Source organism: Ambystoma mexicanum, chromosome 5q, assembly GCF_040938575.1.
Source record: "Ambystoma mexicanum isolate Mex_15411 chromosome 5q, UKY_AmexF1_1, whole genome shotgun sequence".
NCBI classification, from domain to species: Eukaryota; Metazoa; Chordata; class Amphibia; order Caudata; family Ambystomatidae; genus Ambystoma; species Ambystoma mexicanum.
The window spans coordinates 344,582,269-344,594,768 of record NC_090933.1 but is presented as its reverse complement, the minus strand read 5'-3'; positions in this window follow the sequence as shown (position 1 = coordinate 344,594,768).

Genomic DNA, 12,500 nt, shown 5'->3' with positions numbered 1-12,500 from the left:
CAGCTCCCATGCCCCCGACAGTTTAGGCAGCCCTGTATCCGCCGCCGCAGCAGCTGCCGGCTCCTGTCATTACACCACAGCCCCCGCCGCCCAGCCCTCTTCCAACTGCACCTGACCAACAGCACACGGATGAGGATGAGAACCCCGACACACCTTCGTCGGACAAGGCCTTTCGTGAGCGGCTTGCAGGCCTAGCCGAATATTTGGGACTTCCATAGCCTGAGGTGGAACAACCAGAGGCAGGGGTCTTGGCGGAGGTCCTCACTATGCGCCCCATGGCAGGAACGGGGATTCCAATGCAAAAAAGCATGGTGGCACTTTCCAAAAAAGGATGGCTTAAACCTCATTCTGCATAGCCTACCAACAGGCGACTCAACGCCAAGTTTAGGCAGATGGAGGGGGACCCCCTTTTGCTGTTGGCACACCGCCAGCCACACTTCTCAGTGATCGCTGCAGCTTCAATCTTTTCCAAGCCACACTCGTCCTCTGCAACATCAGCCTCGTCACTCCTGGGTAAGGAGGAGAAGATCCTGGAAGCAAACGGAAAGAAAATCTATTCCAACGCTTCCCTTCATCTTCGTCAGTCGAATGCGGACGCTATGCTCGCTGTTGTCAACCAAAGGGTCTGGTGGGAAATCGCTGACTTCCTTCTGGAACTTCTGCTACAGAGCCAGGTGCGATTCACAGCAGGGCTGGCTGAAGCCAAGATTGTAGCGCAGGACATAATGGAGTCCACGGTGGCTCAAATTGACATCGCAGGTCGTGCCATTTGCATTGCTACAGACTTGAGAAGGACAGCCTCGCTACCAGTGACCAAGTTCATCAAGGGACATATACTGGACCTTGCTTTCGAGGGTGGTGATCTGTTCCATTTTACTAAGGACGAGCAACTTGATAAGAAGAACAGTTCCCAGACTGCCAAATCCTTATCCATCCTCATAAGGCAACTCCCAAGGCATATAGCCAGACACACCAGCGTTCAGACAAGGGTTGGTCTTTAGGAGGTTTCCGGGGCTTCCAGGAAGGACGGTCCAGGCAACTGGACAGATCCCTGAGCCAGCACTGGCACAAGCAGCACAAGGCGGCGTACAAGGGCTTTTTCCAGTCCCCCTTCTCAGCCCCAGCCTCGGAGGGCAAAAAGGCATGACACTTCACCCGGATTCACAAGTCTCCAGTGCGAGGCAGGCTTGCCCTTCACTCCCAACGCTGGCGTGTAAGGTTCGTGGACCCCTGGATCCTCTCCGTAGTATCCAAGGGCTTCCGCCTACTTATCCCTCCTTCTCCTCTCTCCTCCCCTACGCTCCCACAGATTGGGACAGCAACTCTGTTGGCGGAAATTCGCTTGCTCGTAGAGAGTCAGGCAATAGAGGCAGTCTCAGCCTCCCAGCAGGGTCTGGGCTTCTATTCACGGGCCTTTCCACTTTGAACCTTTCCCTTCCGCTTCAAAAGTTCAAGATGGTTACCCCAGCGCCTATAGCTGAGACATTGTGCATGGGAGACTGGATGTGCTCCCTGGATCTGAAGGATGCCTACCTACACGTCCCGATCTGGCAACCCCATCGGTCCTTTCTGAGGTTCAGGATCATGCGTTTTCATTTCCAATCCAAGGTTCTACCCTTTGGCTTAAATTCGGCCCGAGGGTCTTTACAAGACTGATGAACACAGTGGCAGCCCTGCTCAGGGCCCAGGGTCATCATGTCTATCCATACCTAGACGACTGGCTTGTCACGGCAAGGTGTCCGGAGGCAATCCACCACACCGCCCCTGCCCTCATGAATACATTACACAAGTTGGGATTTTCCATCAATCTCAAGAGGTCACAGCTGGAGCCCACGCAGAGTCTAACGTTCCTGGGCCTCATCTGGGATACGAGCTCCGAGAGAATTTTCCCCTCAGAGGTCAAGATCACAGCATCCAGAGGGCCATGGGGCATTTTATCAGCAGAGCAGTGACCTCGGCATGATGGTACCAACACCTCTTGGGCATCATGGTGGCATGGCTCCTGGCAGTGCCGCACACAAGGCTCAAAATGAGGTGATTGCAGTTGCACTTCGCAGTCTCCTGGAGTCAGGAAATGGGTTCCCAGCAGGAGCTGGTCAGCATCCTACTTCATCTCCACCAGGACCTAATCTGGTGGGGGATGGACGTCAACCTGCGGATAGGCAGGCCCTTTCGTCAACCAGCACCACAGGTTACCATCACCATGGACTCATCCCTAGAAGGCTCAGGAGCTACCATGGACAATCAGAGTGTCCACGCGGTATGGTCCCGTCTGGAGCAGAGGGCCCACATCAGCTGGCTCGAGTTGATGGCTCTCAAAGCCTTCCTCCCGATGATCAGTGGCAAGACAATCCTTTTCCAAACAGACAGCTCCACCAGCATGTATTACATCAACAAGCAGGGTGGCACCAGGTCTCCTACCCTCTGCACTCTAGCAGTCAAAATTTGGGAGTGGGCTCTGGTGAACAACATGCACTTGGCAGCAATTCACCTCCCAGGGAAGTCCAACACTGGAGTCGGACAGGCTCAGCAGGCTGGATGTGGACAACTACGAATGGCAGTTGGACAAACAAGTCCTTCAGAGGATCTTCGACAGATGGGGTCATCCTCAGGTGGATCCCTTTGCCACCTGGTCCAACAGGAAGTGCCCCCAGTTCGCGTCCTGGCAGGGCCAGGGCTCGGGCTCTCTGGGTGGCACGATGCAAATCCAGTGGAACAATATGATCGCATTTGCCTTCCCTCCCAGTACCCTGGTCCACAGTGTAATATCCAAGATCTGGGAGGCCCGGCACCCCTGTATCATCCTGATAGCTCTGTGATGGCCAGCATTGCCATGGTTTTCGGAACTTCTCAGACTGTCGGATCAGGCCCGGTGCACCTTATGCTGGGCCCAGCTCCCCTACTCTCACAGCAGGGAGGCACTGTCATCCACCCCGCCCTCCCCCAGAAGTTAGCCCCCGCAGCGTGGTTCCTGAACAGGTCACACTAAGGCATCTGCATCTGTCACAGGCTAACCTAGACATTATACAAGGCGCTAGGAGTGATGCTACCAGGAGCCAGTACAAAAGCAAGTGGACTATGTTTTGTCACTGGGCGGAATCAAAGGAGGTCAGTCCATTGACCTGCACGATGGACAATGTGCTATCCTTCTCTGCGTACCTCACACACTCAGGGGTGCAGGTGGACACATGCTCCACCTATCTGGCAGCCATCAGAGTCTACCAGAACTCTGAGAAGGACCCTGTGTGGGACCTCAACGTGGTATTGGGTGCGCTGGCGCATAAACCATTTGAACCTATGGCGTCCGCGGACACTAGGCTAGTCACCATTAAGACAGCCCTCCTGGTGGGCCTTACATCTGCACGCATGATCAGTGAAATCCAGGCACTGGTGGCTTCAGAGCCTTATACTACTTTTCATAAGGACAAGGTGGTGGTTAGAACTTGCCCCACATTCTTACCTAAGGTGGTCTCCTCTTTTCACCTGAATGAGGAGATAGTACTACCAACTTTCTTCGCGGAACCTAAGGATGATGCTCAGAGGGTACTGCACTGTCTAGATGTCAGGTGTGCTCTAAAATTCTACCTGGACAGAACCAAGAGCTTCCGCAACTCAGATGCTCTCTTTGTCACCTTCGATGGGTCAAAGCTCTGCTATCATGCTTCCAAGGCCTCCATAGCAATGTGGATGGTTACGGCCATCAAAGAGGCATACGAGGGGCAGCACAAACCCCTTTCAGCAAATATGCATGCCCACGTTATCAGAGCTAAGGCCATGGCAGTTGCTTTCCACAGGCACGTCCCGTGGCAGGTCATAAGCAAGGCGGCTACATGGGCTACGCCCTCGGCCTTCTGCAAGCACTACTGCTTGGATGCCAGCTCCAGGTCTGACACAGCATTTGGCCAGGCAGTTTTAAGGAACTTGTTTTCTTAAGAGGTGCTGCTCTCCACCTTGGGGCTACATTCAGTTGTAATCGCCCGTACAGTATGGACGACAGGGCACGAGTTGTAGGAGTAATCATAAGTTGCTCACCCTAGTGACTAACCTACTCCTAGTCCATAGTCCCCTTTCCTCTATACGTCCCACCACCCTCCCCCCAATAAAACGAGTGTCATTAGGCATTGGTAATATTGTTGACGTGTCAAAGGGGACTGAGGGGTGGGGCTGGTGTGCAGAGTCAGGGGAGCGCATGCGTGCATCTAAATTTAAAGGGGAAGATGATTTTTCTGGTGAAAAAGGTTCTGTCTCCCGTCCCTAGCAGTGACACCCATACAGTATGGAGGAAAGGGGACTATGGACTAGGAGTACGTTAGTCACTACGGTGAGTAACTTATAATATTTCCCTCAACCGGAGGAAGTCGAAGTTATGCCTGTCTCAGGAACTGGTCTTCCTAGGGGTGCGTTTGAACACTACCATTCAGCGGGTGTTCCCCACGCCCGAGAGGCTTATGTCCCTCCGCAAGGTGGTTCCAGCACATTCTGGGCCTGGTGGCCTCCTGCTTGCTGACTGTGCAGTACACCCGTCTCAAGATGAGGCACATCCAGCTCCACCTGGCGGCCAGCTGGGATCAGGAGACGGGGTCTCCGTTGAACAGGATCCCAATACCACTGCTCCTTTTGTCCGATCTTCGCTGCTGGCTGATGGATGGCAATGTTTCAGTGGGAGCCCCCTTTACCCGACCAGAGCCTACCCTGGTGGTGACGACAGACTCCTCTCTTTTTGGCTGGGGGCTACTCTGGAGGGCTATGCGATTCATGGAGCATGGTCCAGGATAGATGCCCTCCTACATATCAATCTGCTCAAGCTCAGGGCAGTGTGCCTGGTCCTCAAGGCATTTTTGTCCCTAATCAGGGACAAATTAGTTCTGGTCAGGATGGACAATTCTACTACAATGTTTACCTGAAAAAGCAGGATGGCAGCCATTCCCCACACTGCATGGATGCGATTTTGATCTAGGAATGGGCCCTTACAGAGAGGAGTTGGATTTCTGCAGTCCACATGCTGGGGGACAGCAATGCAGAAGCGGATCAGCACAGTTGTTTGGGGTTCAACATCTACGAGTGGGAGTTGCATGACCCTTGTTGCCCCTGTTCGAGCATTGGGGGTTCGCAGACCTGAACTTGTTTTCCTCTCCCCTGAATGCCAAGTGTCTCCGGTTTGCCTCATGGGCAGGTCAGGGGTCACTGGGAGACACCTTCCAGATCTGGTGGCACGGCTGCAGGTGTTACGCATTCCCACCCATTCCTCTGCTCAAGCGGACCCTCCGCAAGTTCCAGGTTTCTGTGGGCTGCAGCTTCATCTTGGTTGCCACCCCACTGGCCTTCGGGACCCTAGTTTTTGGATCTGCTGCAGTTGTACTCCCAGGGTCCTGTTCATCTTCCGATCGCCAGCAGGGGCTCCCTGGCGCAGCAGTGTAAAAACACATCCATTCTGTATTGTGTTATATTGGCCTAAGCACACACACATTGAATCGCGCAATCGTGCCTTCCGAACTCCATCTTGGTCGTTTTGCTCACACAACCGGCTTTTCATTTCTAACGTGGTAAAGATTTACAAAGTCACCACTCCGAAAGCCCTTCAAACATGCCCCTGCACAGGAATGCTAAATCTGCTGAGTACATTGTTTGTCTTTAACTTAGAACCTTGAAGAACTGCCATGAACGTAGCTAATCTGTAAATTAGGTGCCTTCCTGTGTTCCTAACTCTCTTGACTTTCCGCAGCTAATTGTGAATGTGTATCTAGATGGTTAAAAGAAGCACACTGAATGCAATGTGTTCCTCTGAAAGACCGAGCTACTGCGTCGAAATGCCGAATTACCTTTTAATCGAAGAAACAACAAAGATAATCTTAAACTTGAACACAATGAAGCACGAGGAATGTTACCTTGTGTTAGGAACAAGATATACTCCTAAACCCCACTCTGCTCTGTTCCCAGATAGTAAATTGTCTGAGGGATGACGCAGAGCGCTGCAACATGTGTTGCCATAGCAAAATACCTATGTTCACAGGTCATGAACCATCATAACATGATGTACCAGAACAAATTCGCCATGTTGTTAGGTTTGTATAAAGTACGCTCACCCCCCCATGTCTTCGCTCACCTTCTCTATGGATGTACACAGTTATGGTTGAATTTGGGTCCGCTTAAGCGACACTAAACTGTTATATATTTGTTTGTGACTTGTGCACCTTCATTTATTTGCAGTAACCTCATATTTGGGACTAACAGCAGGGTGGAACAGTGGAGCATCCGGAACCAGCCAAACTGGCCCTGGCGGCCTGGCTCCTGATCAGCTGAGGCTTCAGCATGCTCAATTTTCAGGTGACAACTGGGACATCATTCAGCAGACCAGGAGGCCCTCAACTCTGTCCCAGTATAAAAGCAAATGGACTAGGTTCTGCCATTGGGCTCACGACAAAGGTCTGGACCCTGTCCCCTGTCCTCTGGATAATGTTCTGGCTTTTTCAGCGCACCTGGCTCCTTCTGGAGTTCAGGTGGATACTTGCTGCATGTATTTGTGGGCCACTAGGGCTTACAAGAATTTCCCTGAGCATGTGTTTTCGGCAGCCAACCCGGTGGTTAAGGCACACCTTAAGGGGTCGTCTAGGCTTTTTCCTCCGGTGCATAGGCCGCACCCGGTCTGGGACCACAATGTGGTTCTTGCAGCTTTGCAATGCAAGCCTTTGGAACCGTTGGCCTCTGTGGACATCCGCTTGGTGACACTGAAGACGGTTTTATTGGTGGCTATCACCTCTACGCGCAGGGTTAGTGAGCTGAAAGTTCATCTTGTGCATTCTTCCAAACATCTTGCCCAAGGTGGTCTCTCCATTCCATCTGAATCAAGAGATCTGCCTGCCGGTGTTCTTCCTGAACCCACAGTCGGAGGCAGAGAGGGCCCTACATTCCTTGCACCTCAAGAGGGTTCTCAAGTTTGATGTCTCTTGGGCAAAATCTTTCAGGAAGTCTGAGGCATTGTTTGTGACTTTTGGGCACTCTTCCCCTGGCTCTCAAGCTTCCAAGGCTTCCATCGCCTGTTGGATGGTCCGGGCCATTTCAGAGGCCTACACGGCCATGGGCAAACCTGTTCCTGAGGGGATTCATGCCCATGCGGTCAGAGCTAAGGCCACGGCTGTCGCATTTCAGAAACATGCTTCTTGGGATGTCATCAGCAATGCGGCTACTTGGGCCATTCCGTAAGCCTTCTGTAAACATTATTCGCTGCACACCAGCTCCAGGTGCGATGCATAGTTTTGTCAGGCGGTTCTGAAGAACCTTTTCACTTCATCCTAGTTATGAGGCAAGTTTTCACGGATCCACCCTATGTTCCTGTTCGGTGGAATCACCCACAAGGATGGAGGAAAGGGGACGGGACGTATGTGTAATTAAAGTTACTCACTATAGTGACTAGATTACTCATAGTCCCATTTTCTCCATATGTCCCACCCAATTTCCCCCAGTAGTATGCCAAGGGCTTATAGGTAATATGACTAGCCAGGTATCTAAAGTGTCCGATGTGTTCAAAGGGGACTGAGGTGAGGCGCCGGAACTCGGGGCCTCAGCGGGGTGTTCCCACACCCGAGGCTGTGCGCTATACTGAATTTAAAGGGGAAGCTAATTTTGACGCTGTCAAAGGTTCGGTACCGTCGCCATGTTGGGGGAGGCCCATAAGGATGGAGGAAAGGGGACTATGGACTGAGTACTCTAGTCACTGCAGTGAGTAACTTTAATTTTTCAAGCGCTCCCCATAGCTCTTCCCAACTCTTTCTTTAGATCCCCAGGAAGATCGTCATGGTATTTATATGGCGAAACAAACGCCCAAGAGTTGAGATTGGAACGGTGATGGTGCCTAGCGAGGGTTAGACCTGGGGCGTGCTGGGCTTCCAGAAGTATTATCAAGCGTCCCAACTGAGGGTCATCAGGGAATGGCTAACGGGGAGGAAGCCACGCGGTGGGCATGCAAGGACAGAGCGGTAGTAGCTCCCCCGCTACAGGGAGCCTTGTGGCTAAATAGAATAGATAAGCCAACTAACCTGCGCATAAGTCATATACTCTCAGTGATGGGGGATGTATGGAACTCCCTGGTGGCACATGGAGTACTGTCAATCTCTCCATCCCCCTTTACGCCGCTATTCGGGAACTCACAGTTTGCACTGGGGTTGGGGGAGGAGCCTGGTGCGTTTCAGCAATGGAAGCGGGTGGGATGCACAAAAGTGGGGGACATGTATGAAGGCCCCGATATATAATGACCTTTGAGCAGAACTTTTGGGGTGATGGAAAAGGATAGGCATAGGTACTATCAGAAAATAGTCCATAGGCGCCCCTCTGCGAGAACGAACAAGGCCCATTGACCTGTTCTATGGGAAGGTAACCACTCAAGAGTCAGCAGCCACACTTTAGCTCACTGTACCTTTCACAGATGAGAAATACCCATTTGCATATCAGTCTTTGTCCCACCCACATGGGCAGTCCAGCACCGAAATGCTATGGCAATTCCCTTCTGAACAAGAGTACCAACAGCAACCCCATACACGTGTTTCAGGCTTGTTGGGCATCATCAGTGAGGTGGAGCTGTGCCTCTCTGAGCACGGTGAGCAAGGGGTCCACGTCTGGATGACCCTAGGAGATTTAGGGTGACTAAACCCAAGTCCCTTAAAAAATCAAAAAATAGATACTATCAGCTTATGCTCTGGTTGGTTAATAAGGCGCTTCGGGAAGCAGTGACTGGCTCTCTCACTGCTTTTGAGAAATGTATCACTACTCAGGATGGCACAAAAAAGCTGATAACCTCACTTTACAAGCTGTACAGAAGAAACCTGCGCACCATAAGTGCCGGTATGTGCCGAGGTGGGAAACAGCCCTGGGGGGCTCGGCGGGGGGATGGGGAGGGGGAACACCAGAAGAATATTGGGAGGGTATGTGACATAATGTACCCAAACTAACACACTTGATTCAGGTAAGAGAGGCATGGTATGGGGCAGTGGTCTTCAAACTTTTTTGCCCTCGGCCCCCCTGAGCAAAATGTGGGCAGGCCAGGCCCCCCCAAAAATGCCTAATCGACAGTAAGTCCAAATGGCAATGACTATTGCACGCCCTTGCCGCACCCTGCTCCCAGTATAGTCCCTGGGCTCCCGTACCTGCTCCCATCACAGTCTCTGGACCCTCCCCACCCTACTCCCATCACTATCCCATAGCTCCACCCCACCCCATTCTGCTCCCACCACAGTGTATTGCTCTCCTCTGAAAAGTGCACGGAACTACCATAAATCACCAATGCAATTATAGAGCAAATACTTCAACCCATAAACAGACAGACACAATAACTCACAGCCACGCACTCTTTAGAAGATAATCAGCTCTTTACGGCTATTTATTCAAAGATTACAAGTACATAGAAATAACTCATAAAACGAACATGGACATAGATCACAGAAGAAGTAAAGAAGTCAAAAGAAATACATCACCGTGAGCGTAATTCTTGTCCTCATCTCGTCCAGAAGCGGCTGGAAGACTCCCGGGGGCAGCCAGGAAGAGAGTGCTACAGCTCACAAGAAGGCCAGACGGAGCGTCCTTCTCTGGCTGAAGTCTCACCTGACCCCTCCGGGGTTTCCGCATATATAGGAACTCCAAAAAAAAGAAGTTAATTCTCGAACCTTCTGGAATTGCACCTGCGCAGTTGAGGAACAGCCGTCGGTTGCCAGCTGGGTCAATCGAGAGCTCCCCCCAAGGAACGCAGGGCCTCCCTGCTCTAAAAACATGCTCCACGGAGAACAGTAGCAAGTCATAACAACATTAGCTTTTCCCAGCAGAAATGGCCTTGACTGGATAACCAAGTTTGAAAAAGCATCTTTGTCTCAGCACTGTGAATCTAACACTTAAGCAAAATGTGTGCAGCCTTTCACTGCGGAGTGAAGTAAATATCCAACATGGCTCCGAGCGCTCCCAGAATGCATCGCGCGCCCGCGCCATTTTGAACCAAGCATAAATTAAGCAGAACACACAGTCCATGGGCTCCCCCACCCTGCTCCCAGCACAGTCTCAGGGCCAGTGGCGGCTGGTGTATTTTTAAGTGGAGGGGCAAAAATATGTACCCCAGATATGCCATTGCGACCGACCATAGCAAGGGAGCCCAAACCAAATTAGGAGGGTTCTCTGGGTGTTCTCCAACCCAGGACATTTCTTAAAATAATGGATTAAAATGCTTCATTTTACACATTTTTTAAAATAATTGGGTAAAAGCCCAAACAGTTTCCAGTTGGCACTAGTGGGACAGGGGGAGGCGTGGTACTTGTGAGGAGCGCCCTGTATAAAGAGAAGCTGGAGCCTACCCAAGACCTAAACTTGAGTCTCGACCATCAGTACATGACAAGGTGAAAAGAGGGATCCAACAACTCAAGGTCAGCCTGGTGGCAGTTTAGTCCTTAAGGTTTGGGGGATTATTAGTGTGATATAAGTTCCAGGGATAAGGAGAATGGGCTAACTTTTTGTTGGCGTGTTCTTTGGCTGATTGATTGCAGCTCTATAACCCCCATCTGCTCCCCAAGACTTGAGATGCAATAATTTCCCCCTCCTGTCGTCCAAATGAACGTAACTATATGATGCTCCTTTTCCTAACCCTATAAGTAGGGAGGATACCTGCTTCCAGTCTAACAGCGCAACTGTCAACTGTAAAAGTGACAGGGCATGCCTCCAACACAAACACTGGAATTGAATAATCTGAGCAAGATCACAGAACGACAACACAGAGCGCTGGGTAGTAACATGGAAGGATCTGAGCTGCATAAAACCCTTTTCAGTGGCAAACTCAAAGGCCCCAAAAATGACTGGTTCAATTTCACTACGCCCATTAGTACTGCTCCGGCCTCGAGAATACTGGATGGTACATGCTCCTAGTAGATTCTAAACTAAAATTATTTTATTTTTTTCCAGACTGTGAGTGCACAAGCCCCTAGACATGAGGCAGCGCCCCCCCCCAGAAGGTTGCGCCCCACAGGTTGAATACCACTTGTATAGGGTAATGCTTCAGTGGCATTATACTCCAGAGGTGCTGAATAGGATGTTCCTGAATACATTGCCTCATTGTTGGCAGGGGTGTAAGGTTAATGGGTCATGGATACACATATGGTGGGAGTGCCTGGGGATCCAACCCTTTTGGCTAGAGATCATTAAACAAATGGAAGGGATATTCGGGATCAGCACTGGCCTGGTTCCTAGGGAGTGGATGCTGGAACTGGGGGACACAGTAGACAACTTGGTGTCAAAAGAACAAAAGGAAACTTTTATGGTGCTCCTAGTGGCTGCTTGGTTGGTGGTGGTGCAGAATTGGAAGAGGATCCAAACTCCGACAGACATTGAATGGATTCAAAAGGTATGGAAGTTCCTGGTGATGGAATGGGTCATGCACAGGATCCAGGGGGCCCATGAGGCCTTCAGGCGGGACTGGGGAAAGGTCTTGGTGCATTTGCAAAGCGACTTTTATTCAATGGTGCCCGCAAAAGATTATGGACTTCCTTTGAGGGAGCTGGCTGTCGGCCGTAGGGCCGTGGGGCGACAGTATGGCTTCTCCTTGGTTGTGCAGGGGGTTGGGGGGAAGTAAGAAGGGGTAGAGAGGGGAGGAGGGGGCAGATTGGGTGAGTTTTGATGTTTCTGTCTTGTTATATGCAAAATGCAGATACATTTTTTTTTTAAAACAGGTTATTTTGTTACATCTGTTCATTACCATGTCTTTCTTTACGTAGACCACAATGATGGAAGTACAGACCGTTACTACAGACGAAACCACAAACACGTCAAATATCCAACCGATGAGGCCAACCGACATTCATGTAAACTAAACTTATTTTAGTGAGTTAGATGTGGTCTTAATTATAATACTAATGTTCATTTTCTTTTCAACACTATAATTAATATAAACATTGACTTAAGGACCGAGATTCAACATCGACCACTATTCCGGTGTCAACAGCAACCTTATTCACCTTACAAGTAATTTTTTTTATACTAATCGTTTTGATGCAACTACACAATACATGTATGTGGTGAAGTTCAACTTTAAAGATTTTGGTCACTGTTATGTATCATATTAGCTATTGAAACAAAATGGCATGTAGGATTGTATCTCAATATCGACCATCTTTTGCATGTAATGATTTTTTTAATTTAGCTTTTCCATCCTTATTATAACAATTACTATAGGGGGATGGTATATAGGGGGATGCTGGAACCTCATCAACGTACTATTCTTCTATTGCAACCGGTCTGGAGGATGAGGTAGGAAAAATGAGAATGTATTGTTATATTAGTAGCTTATTAATAGTATTTTGTTTTAAATTAAGATAAGTGTTACTTTTTGGAAAATGTTAAATACTGTCAACAATCTTCAAAACATACAATCAACAACCTTGTATTTATCGTCCACACACATGCAACAATGAAAGTAAACCATCAGAAAAACGTACTTTTAAACTAGAATACATGTAAACTTTCACTACATGAAGGGT